Here is a 13044-nt window from a genome sequence, read left to right as displayed (position 1 = left end):
CTGGGGGGATCCGTTTGAAGGCTCCAATAAGGTAACGAATCTGTTTTCTTAATGATCTGTCCTTTCTCATCTGCAGAGAGAAAGCAAGTCAAGTGTGTCCTTATACACTACTTTAGCAAAATAGATGTGCAGTACACACTTCATTACAACCGCCATGGGGATTAAAAGTAACTTGAGCAAATGGCCTCAACTCTTCGTAATTATCTTTTGAAGACACTCGAAGACAAAAGAAAAAAAAAACCCAAACTAGCTCAAGGACAGCAGAGTTTGCCGAGGGACCGGTGAGCAGTAACACAGGCCATGGGCTCAGCGCTAACCCTCATGAGCCTGGCTCTCCTGCATAGTGTCGCAGGCTGGTGGGCCCCATGAGACAGGGACCCCACAGAGGTCCTCAGAGAAAGTGCGCATCCATGGATGTGTACAGGAAAAGGCTGAAAGGCGTCCGGCTTTGTGTGTGAGCAATGCTGCCCTCCTATGGCATGTCGCTCATCCCACTCACTTCTGTGCTGACACCCCATGGTCTCAAATATTTCAACAGGCCCCAAATGCCACCCAGAAGGCAAAAGGCGGGGGTACGCCATGATCAATTGGTTACTCTTTCTGGCTTGGGGCCTCTGAAACATATTCCCAGATGGCTGATGCAGCTGGCAGAGCCCCACACTCTGCCCGGGCCCATGAACTGGGCCACAGCCCTGCCCTGTTTCCCTCTGAAGTCTCCTGGCTGTGTAGCTCATTCCCCTGTTAAACCCTTTCAGAGGTAATGCAACAGAGAAGCAAGAAGATGAGAAGAATATTCTTTTAAAAAAAACCCTTCAAATCATGACAAGGCCAGATCCATCAGGAGCTCCTGACTAGAATCTTACTGCACCGTCCAGGGGGACCGCAGCCCAGCCTGGCTCCTTAGGCCAACCCAGTACTTCTGAGGGAAGAGCAAGACCTAATTCTCTTTAAAACAGTTCCTAGCTCCTTTCTTACCTACTTGCTGACAAAGTTCCTCCTCTTTGTTGCCACGGAGTGGCTGCAAGTGGCTGTGGTGTTGTCTCTGCAGACCCTGCTCACAGCACATCTCCACAGCTTTCTGTGGACTCCCTTCAGTAGAACACTCAGCCCTCATGGCCCCCTTTGGGGTTTCCTCAGCTTACTAAAACGTCTTTCCAGTACACCACCAGTCCCCATCCACATCAGCCAAGACCTCTTGTTTATTGGTGGGACCTGGCTTTAAGTCCTGAATACGTGTTTAAATTAATTTATTAAATTAATACACCACTTGGTTTATCCGAAATATGGCACAGAAGGCTAACAGTCAGCAAGTAGTTCAGCAACTGCAGAGCTGCCCACATCTGAAACTACTTTATGTGAACAAAGGCCAATGGCTACATTTTTGTCAATGCTCTTTGTGGAGAAGAACAATTGAACTGGGTACACCTCATGGGTTTACAAGCAGCTGCAGAAGATAGATGTATAAGGGAAAAGAAATTATTAATAGAAGAGATTTAGCACGGCAGGAAAAATGGAAATCCGTGGACTCCGCTCAGATCCAGTCAGTGCCCTGGATGATAACCACCTATTTTTTGCACTTAGTGAAGCTGGTTGCAGAAGGCACTCAGATACATGGAGCCACTTTTAGCTAACAGGGAACACTCTTCAGCTTGTCCCTCAAGTACCTGTGAAATCATTTCTCCAGCACAGAAATAGATCTGTCTTAAGCCACGCCAAGCCACTTCCCAAATTCAGAGCTCTGCAGTTCTGAGGCCAACCTGTAGCTTTTATATAATAAAAAAGTAACTGACTCTGTGTTTACCACGTGTCTTCTCAGATGCTTCTCACATCTGGATTGTTTCCAGTGTACATATATAGTTTATATATGTTTATAACTTTATAAAGTTTTAAAAGCTTTGGCAGTCTCTCCGCCAGAGCTGTGATGTAGGTCTAGTGTGTGTTTATGGGGCCTGAGCTGAGTACCAAAATACTGGGAAGTTTCAAGCGCCTTTATGGACTTGTAGGTGGAGCTAAGCAGAAGCTGTAAACCAAGTGAGGAGGATTTCTTCTGTGTGTAAAAAATGAAGTTTTCCTAGAACAACAAATTCCTGATTGAGCCTCACTGTAATCACTTAAATCACCAGATCCCAGGCAGTGCAGTCCCCCCTGCAGAGCCACACAGCTGTCTGAATAGACACACAAGATGTCATTTCCCAGTGCCACCCCACGTCTCACAAGCCCCCTCTGCAGCCCACACCTCTTTGCAAACGACGACAAGCCTGACCTTTAGGTCTGTCCCAGCCTCCAGCATGCCTCCTGTGCCATGGTCACGGTCTTCCTTTGTCAGGCAGGAGAGCTCTTTGCATGACTTAGTCCAGGCCTTGCTGTGCCTGAATTGTGGCAGAACACACTGGGGAGTGGGAGAAGGTTGCGTCAGCAAGCGTTCGTCTACTCTTGGATGCAGAACTTATCTTTAGTCTCAGTCTTTAGTCCCATATCTCACCGCCAAACTTCCCTGGGCTCCTTCTCAGTGGGTCTTCTTGCTCCCACCTTGGCTCTGTCCTAGAGCAAAGCCATACGTGGTGATACACCCTACTGTGAATATCCGGCAATTGGATCTTAGAAGTCCATTTTGGAAAAAAACTCACTTTGCATGATTGTACACTAGTCCTTATATAGGCTACCACATACATGGCCCTACTGGTTTTACCACCCCACTAAGACACGCTCTTGAAACCTGATAAATAGCTTTTGACGGTAGGCCATAACTGCCTTCAAGCAGGCAATCCAACAAGCAGTGGAGATTTTGCATATAAAGCCATTAAAACACAAGGAAACATGAAGGGTCAACTACTTTCCTTGCTGCTATAGCAAGCAGTGAGAAGATAAAGACAGAACCCATTTCTGTAATGAGCTAATTACACTTAATACAAAAGAGCGTGGGATGTCTACTCAGAGAGGCTGTATTCAACAGTGATGGATCTAGGAATGCTGGACACTGTAGTTTGCATTCCTTACAATACCTGAGCATCTGTTTCAAACCATTTCCTGACAATCTAATTTCCCCCTTGAAATTTCAGAAGATGCAGGCACCAGTTTTGTCTCCCCTCACTACCCTCAGAAACTGAAGCACAGCTATTTTTACTAGCATTACAAAACACCTTCCATTTAACCAAAACTTGTATAAACAATGGAAGACACTTGCTGCTTTTATACATTATGCTGAGCATTGCTATTTCCCTTTTTGAGACAACCCTCACTATTGAATATATAGTTTGAATTCATCCCACAAATTGATGAGCTGATTGCAAGCATAGAATTACTAGAAAACTGACAAATTGTAAATAATTATTTCAAAAGGTAAATATACCTGGTCTTTTATTAATGACGTACTAGCAGCTTCCTATAAAATAATAGGTATCCTTTTAAAAAGACCAGATCCTCAAAATGCAAAGAAAATATATACCAGTTCACTTTCCCCACTTGTACAAAGTGGAAGATTTCAGGTATGTAATGGGAGAGATTGTGCTAATTGTTGCAAATACTTAAGCAATCAGAATTTGCTTTTGCATAGGGTTCCTCATTTATAAAGTGCAAAGAACTTCTCAGAAGCAGGTTATGAGTTTTCCCTGTTTCTTAAAGAGAGGTAAGAAAGGCTCCAAAATGAATCCGCTCTCAGCTACAGAAACACGCTGAAGCCAGCAGTATGCTGACTCCCAGCACCCTGCTGTAAGCATTAGGAAGTTTCCCTCAGATAAAGACGCAGAAATGTGCTAACTTCTGCCCTCCATAACACCAGCAGAGTCCCAGCATTGTGATTAAGCTGACAACAAAACCTAGTCAGTCAACCATCTCATGTCTGCTCGGGTAATTATATTTTAACTGTTAAAGGGCTTTGGGAAATTGGCGGCCACATGAATGCTTGGTTGGTGCAGCACATGCATTTGTCATCGTAAGGTGATTAATGTAATTCCCAGCCCAGGTGAGGCCAGATGATGAGTTCAGTGCAACCCCTGGTATTTAAAAGCAACTGACCAAGAGAAATATTTGGGGACATACCCACGCTCCTCTTCATTTGTGACAGATAAATAGAGTTCAGAGAAGAACCTATGTAACTTCCACTACAGATGGCTCCTTAGATTTGGCTGAATGGGCTGAGGCTGTTTTATTCCACAAGGCCTCCACAGGACATTAACGTTGTACCTAAATAATTTAGCTGGACAGTGAATCAAGAACAAATGCTTTTCAGGACTTGTATGAAGGATGAGGAGAGGAAGTGACATGTGCTGGCTGGGGATTTTATATGCAGTTTAGCACCTGACTTAGCATGTGATGCTGAGCAAGCTGAACAGTGTTTCTGGTCCCCTGTTTTCCCTGTCTTTAAAAGAAAGAGGGTACCTAGTTCTTAGATATGAGCTCCTCCTACTGAGGCTGAAAGGCTCAATGTTTGTAGAATAGCTTGGGATCTTTGGAAGAAAGATGTACGAAATTATTATTGATCCCAAATGTTTTGTATACTCTGTTGCTGCACTCAATAAAACAATCAAATATAGAACATGTTTCTGCAAAGCCAGCATGTAGAAAATTCTCTATTGTCTCTTTCTACTTTATCAAGCAGCCCATGGAAATCTTTAGAGTCCCTAGTCAATACTATTTAAAACATCAAGACTGATTTTACACTCCACATTCTTTGTAATTTCTCTTTCTTTCAAACAGGTAGTATACTTGTGGGAAGAATGCCTTCCCTTCATAATTACAACACACAAAGCTTCAGACATGCACATTTCAGGTGAAGGCCTAAACTTTTGAAGGCTCTCACTATCCTTCCAACACAAAGAGACTTTCCTGGGGACTCCTGCTTTTGCATGAAAAGTTGTGTATTTTGCTTCCTTTCAATGTTACAATTAAAGACAATGTCATGACCACCTCATAGACTTACTGGTAATCCATTTCACGAACAATCAAATCCACCTATTGTATAAGCGTAGCTTTATCATAATACAAGAACCCATACAGGGTGGCCTAGGAGAAAACTGGTTCCAACTTGTCCCTTCCAATCATTCAACTTCCACTGCATGTCTCTCACAGTCATAGGGCCAGCACGTGCATCTTGGCCCTGGAAATTATTCTAAATCAGTTCATCGTATTGAAACCCAACACTTCTTCTGATTACAAAGTTAATAGCTTGAAATGGACATTCTAGAATTAACCCTGTGACCTGCTTAATCGGGGACAAGAAGAGCAGCAGAGTGTGGCACAAGCACCAGGCTGAGAGTGACAATGCCTAGTGATGCTGGAGGCCCCACTGCTAGAAGCGGTGCTGGAAAACTTAGGTAATTGTAGGTTTTCCATTTCTTCTTTTGGCCTGCAGAAGTTTGCTTTCCATAATTGACTTTCATATGCTAGGAAAATATTAGTGATGAGGCACAATGATGCAGCTTGATCAGATACTTGGCTAATTCTCCACTGTTTGAAGGAAGAAGGGAATTTCTGAGAAAGGATTGTAGGACTCTTAGGTCAGGACAGGTATTCAGAGCTGCCCAACAACCAATTTTGGCCAGTGCCTGAATGATTTACATCCGGCCCAGTAAGAGATGACATTAAGTTATCAAGGGCCATGGAAAAATAATTATTTCTTAGGTAAAAAGGGGCTTTAAAATTTCCTTATGAGAACAAACAAACAAACAAACAAAAAAATCAACCTCTGTTTTAACAAAAGGGTTGTACACTCACCGGGTTAAGCAAGCTCACCACAGGCTCAAATGAGCAACGATACTGGCACAGCAAAGGGGGCAGGAACGCAAAATTACGGAGCAGGAAAGGAAACAGGACTGTGCTACTGACCCCATGTACCCATTAGAGCGGCTTAGCCGTAATGTGAATCTACTCTCTGACTGATATCCAGCCTATCTATAGAAACGTGAGAGACAGGAATCAACCAAATGAGTCTCATTCTCCAAGTATAAGAGTTGACAGGTCTGAATGTGGGTTTTAAATGCCTGAACAAGGAAGGAAAGAGATTCCGGTGATGAAAACTTTTTGCAGAACAAAAAAATTCCAACCAGAATCCACACTGTGCAAAGCATTAAGGATGTCTTTTTATCTTTGGAAATTATTTTACAGTTAACTGAATAACATCTCCGAAAATAAAGCTTCTTTTTATTCTGTCTCCTTGGATTTGCAACGGGAAGGATTTAAAGAACTATATTTGATCCATTAGGTTGAGGAACTCACAGTACTGTACATTGTTTTAGTGTACTAAATTTAGTTGACTTCTGTCTCTTTCAATTACCCTTCTAAAAAGGACAGGTGAAAAATAATGTCTCTCTTTATATCATTTGGTTTGCTGTTGATTAATTCTTCTCTCCTAGTGATTGCTTATGTTTTGTAGGGTAGGGAGGACAGAACAGCTTAAGTGGGGAAAAAAGCCTTAATAAAAAGCTGTTTTTCTGAATTTGAGCTTGTAGAGTCTTCCCTTTCATACTTATATCTCATCAATAAAATGTCAGGATTGTTGATAAGGACACAAAAGACAGATGAAGAATGGACTGAATCTTAACTTTGGTAAAATAGGCCAACTGTAAGAAGTCCTGAAAACGTAAAAATAAATTTCTACGCATGTTATCCTCATCGTTAATGTGAAGCAAAACCAAGTACAAGTTTCACATAATTAATCCACTGACTTGTCCATTTTTGCCACAGCAAAGAACTGTAGAAGAATAGCATTGCCCTAATTCTTAAAAGAACTGTGCTCCGCATCAGAGGGACTCTTAGACATTTCAGAAATAGTTCAATTCTATTTGGTGTCACTTATGTGTATGCCCTCTGTAAGCTATGTACAAGTCTTAACACCCCTCAACCTCTCAAAAGGAGGTAGAAAGTAGGCATGAATTCTGGGGCAGGTCTTGAACTCAGCTTCTTCTTTGCAAAGGATACAACAGTGAGAGGCAAAGGGTTTCTGGCTGTGATGTCCTCCAACCATCAAATGGTAATCAAATACTTTGATGAGAAGGAAGCAAAAAGATGAATGTATTTTAGTGATCCATTTAGATTTCCAAAATAGTTATTGCTGAACTTGACTGCTCTCAAAAACCTTGTTCTGAAAACAGAAAAAAAGCAGCATTGATTTGCCCTGAGTTTCTGCAGACTCTGAATGATCAAAGATAAATCGAAGTTTTATTCCCCCACCTTGTTTCTGTGCTCAGACTGGGCTGATACTCCACAAAGACCAAAAAACCCACAGGCTTCTGGCAAAGAAGGAAATGCTCCATTCAGAAATTCACTAATTCTTTCCAACCTTCCTATTGGAAACTTTAGAAAAGTCTATCTTACTACATTTGATAGTGCTTCATTAATTATCAGGATTCATCTACGACTAAAATCTAATGCAGAAAATTCGGCAGTGATCATGTATATTTCATATTTCACTGATTCCTCCAGAGAAACACCAAGCAAGAAATCCAGATCTTGTAATAAGACCAGAAGAACTCATGACAGGATTGAAAAATTTTCTGCTTCATTCTACAACAGTGCTGGTGACAGTAAAGTGAGTAGCGGGCTAGAATCAAAGGCAGAGATGATAATTAGCAAGCCCACATAGAATTGTTGGGAGTTGTGACATCCTGGAGACAGGTATTGGAAATCACTCTTTCTCATCCATCTACCAGATGTTCCCTACCCTTTCTCTTGTCTTCTTCAGACATGGGGATGTCACCAGGAAGTGGGGAACAACAGACCACATCTGCACCATAGCTGGTACAAATATAAGTAATTGGCAATGCCTGTAAATTCTGCTGTAAGGTATGTAGGTATGCAAGTCTGATAGTCTTTTGTGGGCTGATGGCTTAAATAACTTGCCAGCAGATCATATACTAGAAACCCGTCACTGCTTGTGTTACAACAGCAGGTATGTTCTTGCCCATAACTGGAATGCACCTATTAGGGCCGGGTTTGAAATTTGCTGGCTCAGACAAAGGTATCTTCTTCAGGTTGTGACAAAGACAACAAAAGAATGAAAATATCTTAGTAGACATTCACTTTTTTTCTTTATGAACAACCTATTTAATGAATATTGTTTCTCCACTTTATGAACAGGTTTCTTAAGACAGAAAATGATGCAAGTCCCTTTACCACCACAGATTCAGATCCCTGTTTGGCTGGTGTTCTACTAGACTGATAACTGTTGGGCACATAATATCCTCTGGCACTTCTTTAAAGAAGACTTGCAGTTCAAAATAAAACTTGCCGTTTTAAGATGTTGGACACTCTCCATTGCTTGCTGCTGACCTACATGGGCTATCCAGACATTCAGGCAGGTTTCCACAGTAAACAAGCTCCCAGTGGAATGTGATATGATATACAAAAGTCTTTGTCCGTCTTCCAATCTAGATACTTGAGAACTCATTGGATAATTAGGGGCTTATAATCTATGCTGTCTCTCCCTGGGGGACCCTTAATACATTAAGAAACTCAAACGCTCCCAAGAAACCATACCAAGACAATACATATAGACAGAAAACTATCATGCCTATGAAGTAAAGGAATACTCTGGTGGTTGAACATCATACATCTAGACACAATTGTTTTCCAGAAGAAATCACTTCTTTGGTACAATTTTTTCATTCCCAGCTTGATGGTCTTTCCGAGAAACTAATAGTATTGTGGAAGGCAACCCTGTAATGCGGAAACACTCTGAAATGTGGGCTTCTCTGATGAGTCTTCAGATGTGTCTTTGGGGAGAAGTAGAGGGAAAAGGGATGGAAGGCAAAAACCAATGTCCGTAGATCCTGTAAAGATCTGAGGAGAAGCTACTGTGGAAGAGAGGACTAAAAGGAGAGAGATTAGGGGAGAATGGAAAGCAAAGCCTTCTCCACTGTTTGTGTCCCCTTGAAGGCTCTCTGTAATAACACAGCCCCTGCCAAGCTGTGAAACCCAGTTGGCCCCCAGTGATCTAGTGGGTCCCCCAGTACCCGTGCAGGACTCACACTTCTAGTCCTAGGGCTTTGAACATTGCATGCATGACTCCAATTAGAACAGTGCAGCAAACAGCAATTAATGTTGCCTGCACTGAAAGGGGGAAGAAATCAGATTGAACAGGACTGAAAGAGACTGATGAAGGAAAGACCCAAGGTGGATGGTTGTTTTGCTGTTTCCAGGTTTCCAGGCGGATATGATGAAGGAGAAGCAGCACAGCAACCATTTTTGTAGGAACTGCCTACACCTCGAAGCTTCAACCTCAGCAAGAAGCAGAGAGCCTGTCCAGAACAGCAATCCTATTTCCTCAGCTGTAAGTGCAATGGTCTGTCGTGCCCTGGCCTGGTCCAATGCCTGTCAGTGCCTCAGGTCTGTTCTGGCTTTCCTCATTTTCAATGCTCCTCAGGGCAACGTAAATTTCAATAAGGCTAATAATTAGCCTAATGAGGCTAAATAATTAGTCTAATGAAGCTAAACTACTTGTTAGAATAACCCAAAAATTCCCTTGGAAGGCAAAAGCAAGAAGCATATTGATGTGAAGTAAGCAAAGTAACTAATAAAAGACAATTCATTTTACCATAGGAACTCAACATCTCACATTCTAGTACACCAGGTGCTATGCAGATGGGCAAGAAGACAACTGCCTCTTGAAAGAGCTTAAAACAAAGCCAACACGCAAAAACTGCAAAGAACACAGCAAAAACACAAACACATTTCAATACATTTGTTTCTCACTCCTGCAGTTCCTCATTACCTCGGTCACAGTACCCTTAGCTAATCAAGGAATGTCAAGTTCAAGCACAAGTTCTGTGGGTTAGCTTAACAGTTATTGTGTTGCAGCATGCAATTTCACTTACGAATTACTCATTCCTTGTTAGGGCCTCTCTTGCAATTTTGCTTCTATCACTGCTCTTAAAGGATAACTCAGCAGTGTGCTACAGCGAAAAATATCATCGTCATTCTTGCAGGCAAGGGGTAATCTTTAGAGGAACATAAACTTGATTTTCAGAGATACTGAATACCTACAGCTCTTATTGGCTTCAAATGATACTTTGGGCACTACCACCTCAGAAAAGTCAGGCTTTCCAGATAAACAACTGCAATTCACCCCAAAACAGAATAGTTGCCACACAGAGAAGAAAGTATTCTGGTCAGATTTAGAGAAAACCTTGTGCTGTGCTTATACCAGAAAATGGACAATGAGTTTCAAAATTGTTTTAAGGACAACTTTGACTTGAGGAAAGGAAACAAGCAACCAGTGAGACAGCTGACTGCCACACATGGAATCAGCTAAGGTACGAAAATAACAGAGGCCAAAAATGTTGCCAGTCTCTAAAGGGGTATATCAAGTGACACCTGGTCTGACTAAAAGATGAGTTTTAAATTCCACCTCCTTTCAGGTTTGACAATGCCGATTAAAAAAAAACCAGCCTATAAATTACTGATGATCAGCTCTGTCACTGACAGAAGGAACTAGTTCTTAGACCATGTCCAGATATTTTCAGAACCATATTGTCTTCTAAATATGGTGCTGTTTACTGTAGACCTTCCGCTATGGCTATCGCCAAGCATTATTAGAAGTGAGTCAGGGATTGCACATTTGCTAGTGCAGATCCAGCCTCACCATTCCAAAGGAAACAGCTCCATAAGGAGACATTAGTGAGAATGTAAGAATAAAGGCATTTTTATTTTTTATAGATATATCTGTTTTCAGAAAGGAATTCAGTTTATTAGTACAACTATTTTTGTTCAGGTTTAGCAGCAGATAGACAAAATTAGCTGGAGGGTTACTTACTTTCAAGTAGATCCAGTGTTCCACTCCTCTCCTGGCAGACAGGGAAAGGAAAGTACCTTCAGGTTTTCAAGGCACAGATCGCGTATTTCTTGTGGTATGAAGTAATTTCTTTTAACATTCAGCTGTGCAATTCACCAATTCCCAGAACTGCATGTTATAGTTTGCATTCTGAACAAAGCTAAGTACCTTCCCTTCCAGGGCTCTTTTGTCTTCTAAATGCATCCTCCTTGGTTGTATTTCATGTTATTGTGTTCTCGCTGCTTCTGTATAAATGAACATATTAATCCTTAATTTTCTAGGTTTCTTGCTCCATTTGCCAAGGCAGAATGTTTCTTCTCTCAGAAGCTGCAGATGCAGATTACCACTGTGCCAGCTTCTTCCTGTCTGGAGTGGTCTGGCAAAAGGAATTAGTTCAGGAAAGTTCATAAAAATGTGTATTTTCTTTTTCACTTCTATAGTACTTCACAGCTGTCTCATTGTGTTCTCGTCACTTTTCTTTGGAGTATACTTATGAAAAACCCATCACAGCAGCTACGGTCTGCAGGGTTGGAGGACTGACCTTCCAAGACAAGGGGTAGAAATATGGGAGGCAATCTTTCTCCCATCAAATGACAGTTCCTCCATAACTCTTTTACCCTTCGGGGTATCCTGAGAAAATGCAGAACCTCAATTTTGGCTTGTTGCAGTGTTCATATTGGTGAAGAAAAAGCTGTCAGGATCCACTTGTCAGCAGCTTAGGCAGGTGTGGAACTTGAGGTCCATTTGAAAATGCTTCAGGTGTTTGTATGCAGTAGACCTAAATGCAAGGGCGTTAAAATCTGGCATGGGAGCCTAGATGGGCAGGATATGCTCCAGTCTGAAAGACGACAGGTTTTAGCTGGGATAAGATGAAACACAGGCCACTAGAAAGAAGTACAAGTGCAATATTGCTGGTGACTTCATGTTTAAAAACATGGCACGTCAGTGTAGAGAAAACTAGTCTGCAGCATCCACTTAGAGCTGCTGCATTTTTCTGAGCTGTCTGTCTCACTCTGCATCCAGGCAAAACTCAGTTCACAGAAGCAGTATATTCCCTTTTCTATATATCCCTCCAGGAGAAAAGGAAAAAAAAACAAGCCCAAACTGTTGCTATAGAGGTATCATCTGCAGAGATAAAGCAAAGAATTCATGGAATCAACTTTCTAAATCTTCAGCTGCTCAATCTTGAAAACATCAGGGAAGAAAACCAAAATGCATGTGAGTTAGCATGCGGTTGCATAAAGCTATCCATGAGATCCCAATTAGGACTCTAGGAATTGCCAAAGCTGTTGATCCCCCCACATCTGCTTCCTCGCTGCCTACGAGAAAGGACATCATGAAAATCAGTCCTCAGACAGCTAAAACAGATTCCTTCTGCCTTTGAGTACCGCAGCATTGCAGAGAGCCCAGCACCTCCAAAACAGCATGGGTGGTGAAGGAATCGGCACTCATTGCCACAGAGCTTTTCCAATCAGCTCGATGTTGCAGTGCAGCTACAAACAACAGGATGCAACTCGTTCAGTGAGCACCAGTTCTATGTCTTGTTTAACAGTGGAAATGGTGCACTATGGAAACTCTAATTTAGATGTCCCGCTACATATGCTGGTAAAAGCATATACATACTGCTTATTCAGACATAACCTGGGGTTTGCCTCACACCTCCTACAATGAAGCTACTGGTACTTATCTATCATCACCTAGACAGGGCACTGCAAACCATCCTTGAAACAACTCATCAGCCACTGGTAGACTCTCGATTAAAACTGTAGCAGTATTAATATCTGATGCCTTCACAACAGTAAAGATATTATTTTTTTTAAAGCAGGAAAGTCTGAAAAAGCCATTATTTGTCTCACAGGATGATCCAAAGGCTGTTAATCTCCTGTCTACACCTTAAGAAAGAAAAGAGGAGAAAAATCTAATTTAAACAAGTGCTACTAGGGATAAAAAATTCAGACTGATGCAACGTTAAATTACTTGGGAGGCTGAGGTATCCAGCCATGGTCTTCAGTAAAAAAGAAAATTATAGGGTCTATCAATTAGAGAAGCAGTGCTCTGAGCCGATGTGCTGGCATGCTTACAGTTTTTTTAATGTCTGGCAGGATGTTTTACAAACTAAACTCAGCAAGATGACAATTCCACCAGAAGGTGCTTCAGATGGTTTTGCTAATAATTTTGATCAGCTGAAATTGAGAAAAACATCACTTTGTTTATTTGGCTTTTCCAGAACCTGTCAAATCTGAGCAGAACCATTAATTGCCCCCTTCCGCGTCTCCCCC

The sequence above is a fragment of the Rissa tridactyla genome, chromosome 4, assembly GCF_028500815.1.
Source record: "Rissa tridactyla isolate bRisTri1 chromosome 4, bRisTri1.patW.cur.20221130, whole genome shotgun sequence".
Lineage (NCBI taxonomy): Eukaryota > Metazoa > Chordata > Aves > Charadriiformes > Laridae > Rissa > Rissa tridactyla.
The sequence above is the reverse complement of the archived record's forward strand: the minus strand, read 5'-3'. Positions refer to the sequence as shown.